Genomic DNA, 16,241 nt, shown 5'->3' on the forward strand with positions numbered 1-16,241 from the left:
GACTGGACACCGCACTCTAAAAGGGATGTGGCCAGCCTGGAGAGGGTTCAGAGGAGGGCCACCCGGTTGGTGAGAGGGCAGCAGGAAAGGACCTACGAGGAGAGACTGAAGGACCTGAACCTGTTCAGCCTCAGCAAGAGGAGGCTGAGGGGGGACCTGGTGGCTGCCTACAAGCTCATCAGGGGGGGCTCAACAGCAAATAGGCAGAGCCCTTTTCTCCCCAGCACCACCTGGGGTGATGAGGAACAATGGTAATAAGCTGATGGAGAATAGGTTTAGGTTAGAGATCAGAAGGCAATATTTTTCAGTTAGGGTGGCCAAAATCTGGAACCAACTTCCCAGGGAAGTGGTCCTCACCCCTACCTTGGGCATATTCAAGAGGAGGTTGGACAATCACCTGTCTGGGGTCTTGTGAACCCAGCATTCATTCGTGCCTGTGGCAGGGGGTCAGGCTAGATGATCTGTTCAGGTCCCTCCTGACCCTAGCTACTATGAAACTATCAAAGTAGATTTGTATTGGGACTTTCAACCCCTGGTGTTCTGGATCAGATCTAATGTTCTGTTTTTAAGGCCTATCTATAAGATAGCCATTCATAAGATTCAGATCTGGTTCTTATTGCAGACTTCAAATGCTACCCAGATTCAGAATTTCACAGATCTGGGTATATTTTTATTTCTTTTATTTTTTTTGGCTGATCTCCACAAGCAGGTAAATTGGTATCTGTTGTATTGCCTTTTTACTGAAGCCTACCCATAAACTTTTTAGAAAGCAGACTAATGACCTTTCCCAAGGGAACTGAGCTTGTGAGTATGAAGGATTAGTTTATCAGATGGTGTAGTAAAAAGAGACCCTCATTCTTTTATGGCCCTTTGGGCACTGCAGTAGTAAAAATACTTACAACAGCAGCACTTGGTGCAGATCATTTTCTCCCTTTAGAGAGCAAGGCATTGTAAAGCTCTGGGAAAACAAGGGAATATCTTTTCTTTCTTAAGGGATCACTTTTATTTGGAATCCAGCTGGGGCTCACCTGTCTTCTATACTGTAGGATAAATTTTCCAGGCCAGATTCTGTAGATGCACTTTTAGGTATGTAAATGTGTCCCTCTTGTATTTGTCTGTGCAAAATAGGTACTTGAAGTCATAAACAGATAACTAAATGTATAGTCTTTTGCCTATACACATGTAATTTGCTTAATATGTATATACATACCTGTTGATTTGGCTGTCTCATCTTGCTTTGGAAAAATTGTCTCTGTACAAGAAATTTACCCATCTATTATTTCGGAGAACTCGGTATTCACAAGATATTTTAAAGTGTCAGTGTAATAAAGTGGTGAACTCCTTCATAATGAACAGTTCCAATAGCAGATATAATAATACGGGCTATGTTTGTGACTTTACCCCTCAATTTCTTAAAACTCAAAACAGCACGTCAGACTTTTTTTGTCAAGCAGACTTTATTTAATAGCTGCTTGACAAAACAGAGCTTGGGCCTTATGGTAAAATAATGATGAGGCCAAACTCTCAGCTGATGTAAATGGGCAAAACTCCATTGCTGTCAATACAAGTTCTCCAGCTGATGTCCAAAACCTGAGGCATAAGGGCAGCACATCTAGTATATGTGCATAATTTTGATGTATATAACAGGTATGACTAACATGATTTCAACAGAAGCCCTGCTATGGGATATAGAAGCAGGGACAAGAATGAAGCAACACTCTCTTTTATGTCTAGTACACTGGATTAAAATATTCCTAGCTAGAAATCCTGCTGTTTAGGGGTTAGAGCAAGGTGTCCATTGCTTCTTTCTGTTCTCATTCTTACGCTCTCTTTTCTTTGTTTTTCGCTGTCACTCTTTTCTCTCACTCCCGTCTCACTCTTCGCACGCGCGCTCTCTCATTAAAAGTGTGTGCTTGGAGGAAACCAGGAGTATATCTTTTTTTCTGGTTCCTTACAGAAGAGATGCTATTTCAGGGCTTAAAACACTAGGCTTTGAGAGAACCTGGAACAGACCCCAAGATTTATGCTGCTTCCCAACACAAGCATGTGCATACTTGCAATTATTGTTCAGCTGCAAGCTTGCTGAAATCTAATTCTGTCTCTGAGTGGCACCTTTAAACTACTGTGCAATTGTTTCTTTCCTTCCTTGTTCTTTATGAACCCATAGCCCCATTCATATGTCAAATGAGGAATCAATACAATCAGACCACGAAAGTACATATTCTGTATAGATCAACCCATAAGATATTAACAGCTGAAATGTTACCGTATATTTCGTCACCACTTACCAAAGTAATGGAAAATATTGATTTCAGATGCTACTGCTAAAAAATGAGAACCATATTTTAAAAATCTTTCTTCCCTCCTCCCCCCCCCCTCCCCCACACACTTATTTGTGCCTGGCACTTTATCTCCCCTATCAAAAACTTGATGGGGGATCGAGGAGGGCAGAATACCATTTACCATTTAATGGGCCTGTGCGAAGCAGCAAGTATTCGCTTCGGATTTGGCCAATTCGGAGGGACAGGGATTCGGAAATTCGGCCATAGACTATAATGGGGAATTACTAAAATGCCTATAACTTTCTCATTTTTTTTGCAGATGTGGATGAAAACAGCAAGGATGATAGCCCCTCCTGAGTGCATGATGCCTGCCAAGTTTCAGGGAGATAGGTAGAGGGAAAGTGCACCTCAAACTGCTGAAAGCAAAACTCAGATGTTTAAGGCAGAGCCTTCCAAATCGATTTTGGAGGTTTCTGATTTTGATTCAGCCCTTTTAATGGGTCTCCCAATTCAATTCAGATTTCGAGATTCGGCTGCGGAATCAGCTACCGAAGCTTCGTACAGCCCTACCATTTAATACGTCCCCTTCAGACCTGGTTAGGAGTTAAAGCCAAGGCACCTCAATACCACAAAGATTTTGGGACTACAAATGAAAGGGGAAATGGATAACAGTATCCTGGTGCCAAAACTAGTGAAAAGATAAATAGTTGATATTGGAAGGAGAGAAACAAATGAAAAATAGAAATTCTGCTGCTTCAGGCTAGCATGTATTGTTTAGTGATTTGCTAAATTCAGGGAAGTTTTTCTAAAACAATATAATTTAAGCAGGTATCATATCAACATGGGTTTACTGTTGTATGTGGGAGCAATAAATGAATTCTTGTTTTTAGCATTTTAACATTTTTAACCATTTTTTATAATATACTGGAGTTTAGTTTCATGTTGAGATCAAATTCCATAGTCCCTTAGATGCAGGACTGCATATGTTTGTCTGTGTGTATATGTATGTATATATGTGAATAAAACACGTACACACACACTGGTTATGCAGTCCTGCACCTTGGGGGATATATATGAATTATATTGTATATAATAGAAATGAAATGTATAAATGAATTTCTGTTCAGCCTTGAACAACTGACTTTTACATCATCTATGCATGACCATAACCTGTACATTTTTCACTAAAGAAATGGGATAAAAAATTTCATGAGCTTTTTCTGCAAAACTTGGCCATACATGAAATAGAATATGAAGACTAGACCTAGCACAAGGCAGTGGGGATCACCACCCCTCCCCTCCCCCCCGGCAGCAGCCCGTGAATGTGGGCTCTTTTTTTGAGCTAGAAGAGCGGGCAGGGCAGCCATTCAGAGCAGGCAGGGGATGGGGCCACTTTGGACGTTCGGCCGATTGTCAGCGGTGGCCGAATCTCTGAATCGGATTCAGCTGAATAGATTCAGGACAGTGATTCAAATCACCGAATTGGCCAAATCCGAATCGGAAGTGAATCCTAGCTGCTTTGCACAGGCCTACGAGTTTTCTGTTTAAAAATCATAAATTCTCTGGTTTTTAAAAAAATGGCAAATTCTCTGACTTTAAAAACCCTAAATCTGTGTTTAAAATTAAACGGCACTATATACAATAGGTATGCAATTGAACATAATGTTTTATTGATATATTTACAATTTTAAAGAAACTGGGAAGCCTACCAGTGCCTCAATCATTATAATAATATAAATTCTAAGTACCTATACAGTTTGGTATTTGATTTTGGGTTTCTTATCATGGAAAATCAGAGCTCCCCCTGCCCCTTTGTTCACCATGACGCAGGTCTAGACTCTCACTCCCAAGCCACAGGCCCCCCACTGCCCCAGACCTCCTGGAGGGGGGGCCCAGCTGCCAGGGCTTCAAAGCCAGGGACCTGGGTCTGCAGCCCCCCCCCCCCCCCCCAGCAGCACCCAAGCCCTGGCTGCTGCAGTGGAGCAGTGTGTGGAGCCCAGCTCATTCTAGTCCCAAACCCCACACACCACCCAGGCTGGGCAGCAGCCCTAGCCTTGCCCAACTCTCTTCCTCTCTCCTTCACTATGGGGGCCCCAGTTCTGTGCTGCCCTCCCCTCCCCCCAGACTTACTTGCAGGGAGCTGCTCTCCAGGCTGTGTGGAAGCCATGTGCACCTGTACATGCATGTAGCACCCCCTGCTTGGCTGCCCTTCTGCTCTCTGCCCCTTGCAAGCTGGAACTCTGCCAGCCTACAGGGAGCAATTTGCAAAAATAGAAAATCCACATGTTTCTCCATTAAAATGAAAAATTGAGGTTTTTCTCTGTTAAAAAAAAAAAGTGGGTTTTTCCTTTTTACATGGGAATGGAAAACCTGGATCCAAGTTGATAACACAAAGACAGAAATAAGCATTCAAACATGCAGATGCCTTCCTGAACCAAATTGAAACTTGCACCTTTTTAACTTTAAGATACTGCTTGTTCCAATTCACGCTAAAAATCTTGCATTGTCAAGAGTTTGATGGGACGTGTGCTTATTATATAAACAAAAGCAGATAGTCCAGGACTTAGCTACCCAGTTGGAAGAATGTCATGATGGCAGGTGCTGTCTATAATACTTATGCATGACCCCTTTCTAGTGCCTGTCATGATGGCTTTGTCTCAGTGGTATTGGTAGATTCCACTTCTGATCCAATCTAGTGTACATAAACCCCATACAGAAGTTTGGATGTTTTTCACCCCTGGCCCCCCATGGCCACCACTGTGAAGGTTAGTCCTTCAAAACGTATTTAAAAACACTGACTCCCGTTACAGTCATGCTCAGAAGAAACTGAAAATTTAGCCAAACCTATTGAGCACAGCTTTCAAATTAATGAATACTTGTATCTACCACTTACAGCAAATTGGAAGGTTAAGGATTCTCACCTCCCCAGAGGAAAGTTAAACCATGTATGCATTTGTTAACAGAGCCAAATACATCAACCCTTTCAAACCATTAGAGGAAGATAGAATTTATGCAGTTGCATCAGTGACTTGTTTAGTCTGTACTAACCAATTCCCTTTGGTGGAATAAATTAAACATCTTGTTTTTTCAATATTTAAATATCCATCAGATATGAAATCTGTCTCCTTTTTTGTGTGTTTAGATGCTGGCCTTAAGCTAAAATTTACTACCCTGTATGTAGAAGGACTTAACTTTAAACATAAAGAAACTGAAAGCCTTTGAAAGGACTTTTATATAAAAACGGTTTCCTAGTAAAATTGTGGTAAATATTAACAGTGAGCTTGAATAAAGGGAAAGGAGAAAGCAAATGGATCTTATGAGCTAGCAGCATTTAAGATGTAACATGACAGAAGGATTTTGAAGCTTAGGGTAGTTGACTAGTGACCTTCTGCCTGGAAAACAGCAAGGTATTTGTCTAAAAAAAGTAGTGCCCAACCTTCTGGCCCACAGGCCAGAGACATGTGCACACACCAAAGGAGGGCCATGTTCACCCCACAAGGCTCTCCAGGCATCCATAAATTTAGCAGCAGGACCAGCAATTAATACTGCTACTACTGCCCACTGCCAAATTTACAGACCTATGGGGAGCTCATGGGCTGAATCTGGCCTGGGGGCTGGAGGCTGAGCATTAATGACCTAAAATAAGTAGCAGTGGTATCATGTTGTGTCTTTTTTTAAGTGGCCTAATGCAGTCTTTAATACTGTACCCACTCTTTTGGCTCCTGTTATATGCCTTTTATGTAACCGTCTTGAAAATGAGGCTCTGTGATCTTATGGATTAAACAGTTCTGGGAATAATTTCTGTGCACCTTTCATAACTCCAGTGCATTCAGTAAAGCGGCACGTAAAAAATGCAGCATGTGACTTTCCCTGATTTTGATTCCTGTTACTGAGTGATTCTGTCACCATGAGCAAGTTCTCTCACCTTGTGCAGACAGAAGTGACAATTTTTGCCTGATCTGGCCACAGAAAGCCCTTTATAGCTGTGACCAAACATAAGCGCACAGCTGCAGACTGCTTCAGAAATGGCCGACTGGATGAAAATCTGACCCCTCATTGCATGAGGTCTCAGATGAAGATATTTGAAAATGTAGCATCTTCAGTAACTTCTGTCTGCACTGCCTGCCAGCCTGTCGCTGTTTTCAGAACGGGAGCTGAGGAAGTCCAGTCTGGCGGGTTTTCAGTCCCCCCAGAGGGTAGGGCAGATGTATTTGATGTGGGGGCTCCAGTTCACCCACCCCATGCTCCAGTTTGCCCACCCTACCCTCCAGAGCTGGCTGGGGAACCCTAAGAATAAGCTCCCTCTGCTGTCTCCCCACCCCCCCATTCTGAAACCAGTGAGCACTAGCAGAAACATGGACATTGCTACGGGAACCTGGCTTCAGGCTCCCAGCCAGCAGCTAGATTTCTCCTCCCCCTGGAAACAACAGTGAACTTCTGTTGGGTCTGGGGTCACATTGCAACTCAGAACGCTTTGCAGAAATTGTTCAGAGTTACAGCTGGGAGCTGCACTTCTGTTTTCACCCTTTATTTCACTTTCCACTTTGAAAAGGGGACTAATACTTACCTACCTTAGCTTCATACTTGTGATGTTCTTTGAGCCTCTCTGAAATGTATTACCGAAAGGGGATATTGCCTTTCTCTTGCTCTCTGAGGTCTTATTTGCAGAAACGGACCTTTTTTTTTTTTCCTTTTTTAATAAAAGTTACCAGACATTTCCAGGCCATAAGGCTGAACAGAGCATTTACTGTACATGTAATGGGCAAAAAAAAAAAAGCTGCATTCTCTACCGCAGAGGCATCCTGAGAGTCACTGTTACAGTAAATCATTGTCTTTCTAGGCTACTGTATAAACAGCCCTAATGGGGCAGGTGCAAGTCTTCATAGTGTTTGAAGCATGAGCTTGCTAGCTGCAAACTTGCTTTTAACACTGGAGGAAGCAGATTTCTTCCCTTTTCATTTCTCTTGTCCTCTCCATTTCCAGGAACAAAAACTGTCATCTAGATTCATTCTTTTTGCATTGTTTCTTACCAATTTTTTACTGTTGTAGCTAGTTCTTTGACAGCAGGTTTTGCCTGAATGTGAATGTAAGCATATACTAATATTAATAAAATGTTTCCTTATTCAGAAGAAGAAGATACTGACTTTTTATTTTGCCAGGGTGAATGAGAAGAAATACTGAAGTATAGCTGATAGGGCTTAGTGTAAGCTACATAAATACAACTAGGCCATATTTATGCAGGAAGAACGAATGCATCAGAAAATGTCTAATTGTTGAACGTCTTTCTTTCATAGTCAGTTCAAGGGAAGCTGGGGAAGTGGACTGTGGTCTAACTACTGAGGCAATTGGCTTCCTGTAATATTGCCGGTCACATTCAGATTGAGTCATCCAAGTATCATGTGGTTGTTTTATTAATCACAATGCTGCTGGAAAGTTTTATTACTGTGTTGCCCTGGAATATCTTCATTAAAAAAATATTGTGATTGCAAGTCATCTAAAGTAACATGAAATATGCTATAAAAGCAGGTTCCATTTGTGCAACACTTATAGTTCCAAGAAAAATGTTGTTGTTGTTTTTTTTACATTCTATAAATGTCTTCTAGAAATCATGTACGTGTTCTGTACAGTTCTGTTTTCTAGGGTAGGATTGTACATGCTGATAAATCCACATTGTGCCTTATCTTTACAATTGGTCCTTTCCATTCCAAGTAGTCTTTCATTACGTTTACAGCTGGATGTTCCAAGTATCTCCTCCAGGATTATGACAGCCAAAGGATTTCATAATACACTTATGTGTTGTTATAAACTGTGCCTTGAAATGTTCCATAACGCAGACAAAGGAGCCAGAACTTGTATTAGTTTCACTTTTTTTACTACACTTCTGAAGAACTGTTCACTAAGTAACATTAAACTAGAGCAAAATGAAGTGCTTTTAGTTGGGATTTCGCAGTACTATTTTACCTCTCCTACCTGTTCTGCCTATATACTCAGATTCTAGCTCCAAGAGGAGTGTTCTGATCTAGCTGTTCATCATAAAATGACTTGTTCGTATTTCATCGTAAAGTAACTTGTCCAATTGCACATGAGAGATCAGTGCGAGTTGGAAATAGAAACCTGGTCTATTGATTCTCCATCTAGTGTCTTGTCCAGATACTGAAATACTTTTGGGAAGTGATTTATTTGTACTGCCAATAACTAGAATATTTCAGTCACCAGTCCTGTCAGTCCAACACCTTTCAGCATGTTAAATTAACTTTTAGAAAAATAATAAAAATAATGGTCTAGTTAATTAATGCACTAAGAATTCTGTAGAAGTCCTTATGACATCAACATTAATTCATTATGAGTTCATTATGATTAATGTTGTTGAAATAAATGTCACAGGAATGAATAACGATTTGGTCATTATTTTAAAGTGTTGCCGTTGGGTCTATAAAGTTAATGATTCAATTCAAAGAAAGTAATTCCACGTAAGTATGTCTAAAACTTGTAGAGGATTCAAACTTCTCTACAAAAAATGGTCCTAAAAGTGGGTATAGAAAGTTGTATTGGGTTGTGACTGCTATTTGGATGCTAATGAATCTACAGGACAAGGGTTAACATACCTGAACCTGGGAAACCAAGAGTGTTCAATATTAACGAAGCTTGGGGTTGGGAAACTGGTTGGCCTGGGAAATTCCTGGATAGTCAGAATTTAAGAATTGACAATGTTTGTGTACTGTACTAAAGATTTCTCCCCCGGGGAGGGGTGTGTGTGTGTGTGTGTGTGTGTGTGTGTGTGTGTGTAAGGCCAGAGGGTTGGGTTTTTTACCCAGTAGATGCATCTATATGGGATGCTTTACTGCAGAGCCAATTAGTCAACTCCATAGTAAAGCATCATCATCTACACCATCTCACTGTATTGGGCCAGAGTAAACTAATTAACTCTGCCATAGGATAGTACTGCCCAACACAAGTACTATCCTACAGCAGAGTTATTTACTGTGCTGCAACCCATGTGTAGACAGTGAGCACCCTCTGACCCCCGTCATCCCTGCTGTAGTGTGGGGGATGCCTGCCAGCTAGCTCCATACTCTAGCACTCTCATGCCCCAGCCAACCCCTCCAGAGCATGTTGATCCAGTTCAGAGCAGCTCTGGGCTGGTAGGCTGACTCTAGGGCCTCTTGCCAGGCAGGGCTGTGGCACCTTGGCTCAGTGTGCTGTGGTCTCGGGTATACATGTAAATGTTCTGCATGAGAGCAATAAGCTCTAGCACAAACTGTACCAGACTTTATTTCATCACAATAATATCGCATGTAGATGATGTACCCAGTGTGTGTGAAACTACTGTTTCTGTGAATTGTGGCCACGCTATTTAATTAGGTTTTGTGGTTCCTTTTACCCATCTTCATTTGCCTAGAGCCAATGAAATACAGTCAATTCAGAGTTGACAGGAAAAGTGCTGTCAGTCCAGCACCTATTCCACAATGATATGGACAGCAGCAACGTGAAGTTTCTTCACAGTCTCTGCATCAATGTTTAATAGATTTGTTGCTCTTTTAAGGTCAAACTGGATCATTCTAAACTGTGTAAAAGAAGTCATTCCATAGCTGTCTAAAAAGCTGCAAGGACTTTGAACACAGGTTTAAGACAAAAAATATCAAAGAGAATGGCATCACAAGCCTCGTCGACATAGGAAAAGGGGAGAGGAGTTGGGACAGAAAATGATAAGTTGAAGTTTCATTAGTAGGGGCCTACTTAAATGACAGTTTTGTAGATGTCACAGAAACTGCAAAATCTAAATTGTACACAATCTGTGAAATTCATGAAATCAAGAAAAAAAAACGTAATAAAAATAAAATGCTAGCTCCCCAGTGGGAGCCACCAGTCCTTGCAGCCTGGAGGAGAAGGCACTGAACAGCTGGTGGGCAGCATGAAGGGAAGCTGACAAGATGGTCCCTCCTCCCCACCCCCCCACCCCCAGGGCCTCTTCGCCATCCAGCACCGAGGGGTGGGGCCACACAAAAGGAAGTCAACCATCAAGATAGTGGCTGCCCTCTTTCCCTTCTTCCCCCTCAGACTTCTCTGCCAATCATCACTGAGGGGTGGGCCCTCTCTGCCAATCAGTACAGTAGGGGGCCACTGCAAAAGGCCCAATAAATCAGTTCTGCTCGCCATGAGCAGGCCACAAAAACCTTTCATCTCTACTGCAATTTAGGTAAGGCCCTATGCATTAGACTGAATTGAGCTTGAGGGTGGAGAGTATTTCAAGGAAATATGTTTAATTAAAAAAAAAAGTGTGCATCAAGAAAAAAGAGTGTCTTTAGAGAAGCAGACCTCGCTGACTCATTGTTTTCCCTGAAATGTTACCCTACCACTTTACTATATCATTAGCAAAAGGTCTTAAGCCATGCCACAGATCAGGTAGGAAATCTTTTTAAAAAGATCAGTCTAGAAAAATAAAATTTACTTTGAATATGTTTTACTTTCTCATATGAGAAGAATGACAAGTAGATTCTGTAGACTCAGAATGCAAGTGAAGTGGGAGCCTTTCTGTTGGGTTAAAAATAGATGAGTCAAAGTTGTAAGAAGCAATTGCAGCATATGGAACTCTTCCCCTCCTCTTCTCCCGCCACCCCCAAAGCCTCCTGTCCTGGACTTTAAGCAGTCCCCTAAAGCATTGTCTCCTAAGTTTTAGAAGGTACCAAAATACTTGCACAGCTTTAAAAAGTGCATTCATGTTACATTTTGGACATTTTAAAAATATCTGTCTCAAGCTCCTTTTGAAAACCCTTTGCTAAAGCAAGAATGGATCCCAGACCTTACTGCTGTTGTACTCCCACAAAGGGAGTTGTGGCACCTGATCTTAGATGCTTTGCTACCTAGTGAAATCTTAATCCCGAGTTGGGTATCTAGGATAATGTATAATGCATGGGGAAAGTCAGAATGAGGCCCTGAGTTCATAAAGCTGAGTAAGAAGCCATCAAGTTAGTCAGTAGTAAATGTTGGGAGAGAGAGGAATTAAGGTGCCTATCTCTAATGTAGCCATCTAATCAGATTTCTTTTTTTGTTTGGCTGTGAAAGTTTTCGGGATTCTGTTTGTGTAACTACTGAGTTATTCATCTCTCTAGGGGAAAGTTTGGATAGATAGTAACTGAACATATTGAATAAGCTCTCAGACCCTAAGAGTAAGAGGACCTAGAGACAATGGTCACACACACACCCCCAGATTCTGGGGCACTTTAATGAATGGCGATGTGTCCTTGTTTTCTGTAATTTACAATTCCTGATGGCAAGGTTCCCTACAAAACCAAGATGTCCCCTGTTCAATAACTATTCCCCATTTCTTTTATGATTGGGTCAATATGGGTATTAAAAAAAATTAACTCTACTAATTTGCAGTAGAACCCTAAATGGAAAATGTTCCTCAGAAAGAAAAGCAAACAATAATTCATTCCCTTCTCACCTGGGTGTCTCCCAATCCAAGCCATTGGGTAGAAGCTTGTTCCCACTGAAATTTCCACCACCATTAAATCTGATGCTAATGCTCTCATTAGCATTAGCATTCAATTTAATGGTGATGGAAGCTTACCATGGAGTCTAATCCATGCTGAATTGGTGAAGAAGTAGCTTCCATGGAGTCCACATGCATATGAATTATGTTAGAGGAAACGAGCAGTGCACGCCACTTGCTCTGCTTCCCTCTTACCTTGGGGTCCTGTACCCTGATAGAAACTCTACCATTCCCAGGCAAGTGACATTTATTGTATGCAAAAATCACTTTGTCCTCAGTTTCAATTTTATTGGTGAAAACACCTACCAAGAGCATTGCTAAACCCTATATTTCACTCTTACAGCTCCTTTCCCATAAGCTCTGTCTTTCCCAGATTCCTCTGGCTAGGGCCTACTTCTGTGTTCATTTTATTCAAATTGGCTTTTAAGCAGGGCCAACGTCCTAACCTGTGGCCACAAGGATCCCCGCAGCCAAGGGGCTGTGCCCTGCTCGCCCCCCACTGCCTGTGCCATGTTTAAAGGGCTCAATGCAGGCAGGGAGCCCTTCCCTGGCCAGGTGGGGAAGGACTTCCTGGCTCTGCTCCCGACCCATCTTGGGAACCCAGGCATCCCCTGCAGCACAGCCCACCTGCAAGCAGCCTGGCTTCAACTATTTTATTTTGGTGCGTTTATACCACAATTTTGATTTTTCTATGGATTAGGGGGCCCCAAAAATTTGGGCTGGCCCTGCTTTTAAGGAAAGACACCTGCCTCAGAAGAATCAACCATAACTAAATGGCAGCTCCCTGCGTTGTTCTGGGTCCAGGCAAGGGAAGGGTAATTAAAATAATGCCACCCTTTGATAGTCTTTTGTTCCTCTGCTGAATCTGCCTTTTTGTGTTCTCCACCTTCCACAGAGCTGTTCCTGCCTGTTTTTCATCATCTTGACTCTCACAACACACAAGAACAGAATGGAGCCCTGGCAGGAAGCCTGTTTATGAAAATAGATAGCTGTAGTGTCTCCTCTAGCGCAGAGCTGAGGTGACACTGTCTTAAGAATATGTAATAAAAGAGAAAAAGAACATAAGAAACTGATCAATATTTTATTTTGAGTGTTGTCAAATAATGCAATAAAGTCATTTAAGTAGTACATCTTACTATGGAGTTAAAATCACTGGAGGTGGAAAAATGCACGAAGGGCAGGGAAGAAAGTGCCTACATCATTTTAAAGGAAGCACATTTGGCTGGTCATGAAACTTTTTTTAACTGTGGTGATGTAAGGTCTCACTGCCCAAATGACATTGGGAGTAGAAGGAGGAATCTGCAGAGTGTACATTTTAGTGATGATAATGTAATTATATGCAGCCAGTTAGCAGCACACTTTAACTCTGAGAGTTCTGGCACTTTTTAGACTGGTAGCCAAATGGGTGCTTGGTGCTTCGGTAGAACATCTCAAATGTCCGCTACACAAGTGACGCTTGTGACAGAGAAGATTCTTCAGTCCAGCAGTCTTCAGACTTCTGGATCTCACTTTCTCAGCCCTTTAGCCCACCTGCCCCACAGTCGATCTCCTCCTGACCTCACGCATAGCTTCACAGTCTTTATCCCATGTGCTCCTCTTGTCAGGCATGCTGCAAACACAATGGAGCTAGCTCTGTATGCACCAGCATGGGAACAAAAGCAGAATAGCTGTGTTCAGGAGGCACAGCATCTGGGCTACCTAATGGTGACCTTTAGCAAAGGTAATCAGCCTGCCTGCAGAGCTACACAAGGCATCTTGGCTGCTTCCCATTCAAGAGTTAGTGCAACACTGCCTGATGCTATGGGAACAGTTTAGAGGAGTTGGCTAGTCCACTGGCATCCCCAGGATCTCTGTGGCTCACAGGTTGAGAACCACTGATCTAGCCCATCCCTCTGTTAGTAAGGTATAAACTAGTCAGAATTGTTTTTCCATTGGCTGTATGATTCAACCTAAGATTTACGAAGACCTTTTGATGATTAAACTGAGTTAACTTTGGTTTTCTAGAGAACCTATGGAGTCATGTCTGTCTTCACCGCATAGTATAGAATCCCTTTTATGCTCATCACAGACAAGTTCTGCCTTCTCTTTGACATGCTATAGAATAAACTTTCTATAGTCCAGGATGCTACAGAATAAACTTCCCTATGGTATATCAGACTGCTTTGTCCAGGCTAGCTTGAAATGACTCAAGCAGTGGCTCATCCATCACTTGCCTAAAATGGAAAGCAAAACATGTTAGCGGTAGGTACTGAAAGTTCATGAGCAAGTTTAGTAGGTTTAAAGGTTTATCAGAAAGGCAGAAAGAACAAGAAATGCATTTGAAATTGCTAGTGGTAGTGATAAATACTAATGGATGGACTCTTTCGTATCAATGATATGAAAAGGTGATATATTGGACTTGATGTTCTTGATGTGTATTATTATACATTGTTAATAATATATAATACTGTTTACTACCATTGATATATGATGGTGTGTGTGTGCAGACACACACACACACTATATATAGTATATATATATTCGCGCTTTCTCGCTCTCTCTTATACACACTTTCACACTATAATGCATGTGTGCCTTTGTGCCATGAAATGACTTTAACTGTATGCTTTAATATGCACATCAACTTTTCACAAGGCATGTATGATCCACATTTTTCCTTCAAAGGCATGGGTACTCTGCATTGAACTCTTTTCTATTTAACCATAGGTATAAATTTCACAAGTATTTTCTTTCTTGTTTTAATTGGGGAATTTTTCCAGAGCAGGGAACCACAGCCTTGAACACACAACTTTAATTATAAATAAACACCAAGCAAGACATTTCTTTTTCTTTTCAGGCAGCCCTGTTAACCAACCCAGAGGAAGACACTTCTGCTGTTTGGTATGGGAAAAATCAATGAGAGTGTTTCAGATGAGCAGGGACTAGACAAATATCTTATTGTGGCAATAAGCCCTCTCAACATTATTTCCATAGACTGATTGTATGTAGATATTAAGAATGCATAGCTGTAGATTCAAACAGATAGGTAGCCTACACATTTAATCTGTAAATGAAAATTGTATTGTGGAATACAGGACCATTTTGAATTCACATTGAGGGCCATAGTAGCTGCAAACTACAAGGCAAGAGAACAAACTTAAACAAATTCTTAAAATTATGCGCATGGGTAAGTGCTTTGTTATGTCAAGGCCTAGGACCTTCTAGCTACTGAGAATGTATGGAACTTAGTTAGCTCTGCAACTCTTCTAACATCTGGCTATGTGAGCAAGGTACAAATCGTTCAGGCCAAAAGAGGTATTGTTTGCAGATTGTTCCTTTGGCTCATTACCACAGCTATTCAGTTAAAGTAAGTGTGATGTCATTAGCACCATTGGAAAGGGGAAGTGGAAAAGACTGATTAATTTCTAATATTATAAATGAAGAGAAGATCCCACATTGATGAGAAAGAAAGTCTACAGATGCATATCAGCTGCCCATTCTGAGGTATAAGCAACTGTGGTTTGAGAACATGTGATATCTAGTATCTGGGTACATTTTAGTTAGATAGTTGATATACAGTAAGTTAACCTACTTGAGGTTGCCTTTGTTTGCATAACTTCTTGCTTGTGTGGTTTTCTGAATAGCTAAGGGATGTATTCAACACAGCAGGAACTGCTGCTTCAGAAATCATTTCCTTTTTCTTCTTTCCAGGGTGCCGCATCTATTTCTCTCTCCCTATTCTGAGAACACCTCTTGCAGAGCTCTAAATGATGCTGCCGAAATTCTGAAAAAACCTTTAGAAGTCAATACTTCATGCTAGCAGGCTAGAGAAGCAAATAGCTGAATCCCTACATGGGTATATTTTTCTTTCTGCTTATGGTAGCGTATACAACCCCCAACACACTCAGGCATACTATATTATAAAATACTAGACAGTTTAGAACAACGCTTCATCAGTCTGTTCTGTGGTTGATAAATCTAATACCAACTGTGTTTTTAGAAACCAAAAGAGAAATAATTATTCCCTCTGCATCCAGTCCAAAATGATGGGTGCCTTTATAACAGTTGCATAAGTATTCTCATTCTTATGCAGTATGTCTATTCTTATGTCTTTGCCCTCCATACAGCATTAGGAACATGAGGAAACAAGATTGGCATAGCTGGATTCCAGTGGGTTTTGGATTTTTGTTGGGTTGGGTTTTTATGGTGGTGGGGGGCAGGGTTTATGATCTGAACAATGACATCCATATTCTATTTGGGTTACTTCTCAATTTTTTATCTTCGGTTCATACAGAGGACTGGGTCATCAAGCTAAAATCTCTGCTGTCTCAGAACACCACAATATATATAATCCCCTTCATAAAACAATCAAACTTCATGTCAAAACTGATTAGCTTTTTGATCATATTGTAGCAGGCTTACCTTTCAGAGCTTGGGTTGAGTCCCAGGCTTGAGATCCTGCTCTTTTGATTGGTGGAGCCCATCCA

The sequence above is a fragment of the Alligator mississippiensis genome, chromosome 9 (assembly GCF_030867095.1).
Source record: "Alligator mississippiensis isolate rAllMis1 chromosome 9, rAllMis1, whole genome shotgun sequence".
Lineage (NCBI taxonomy): Eukaryota > Metazoa > Chordata > Crocodylia > Alligatoridae > Alligator > Alligator mississippiensis.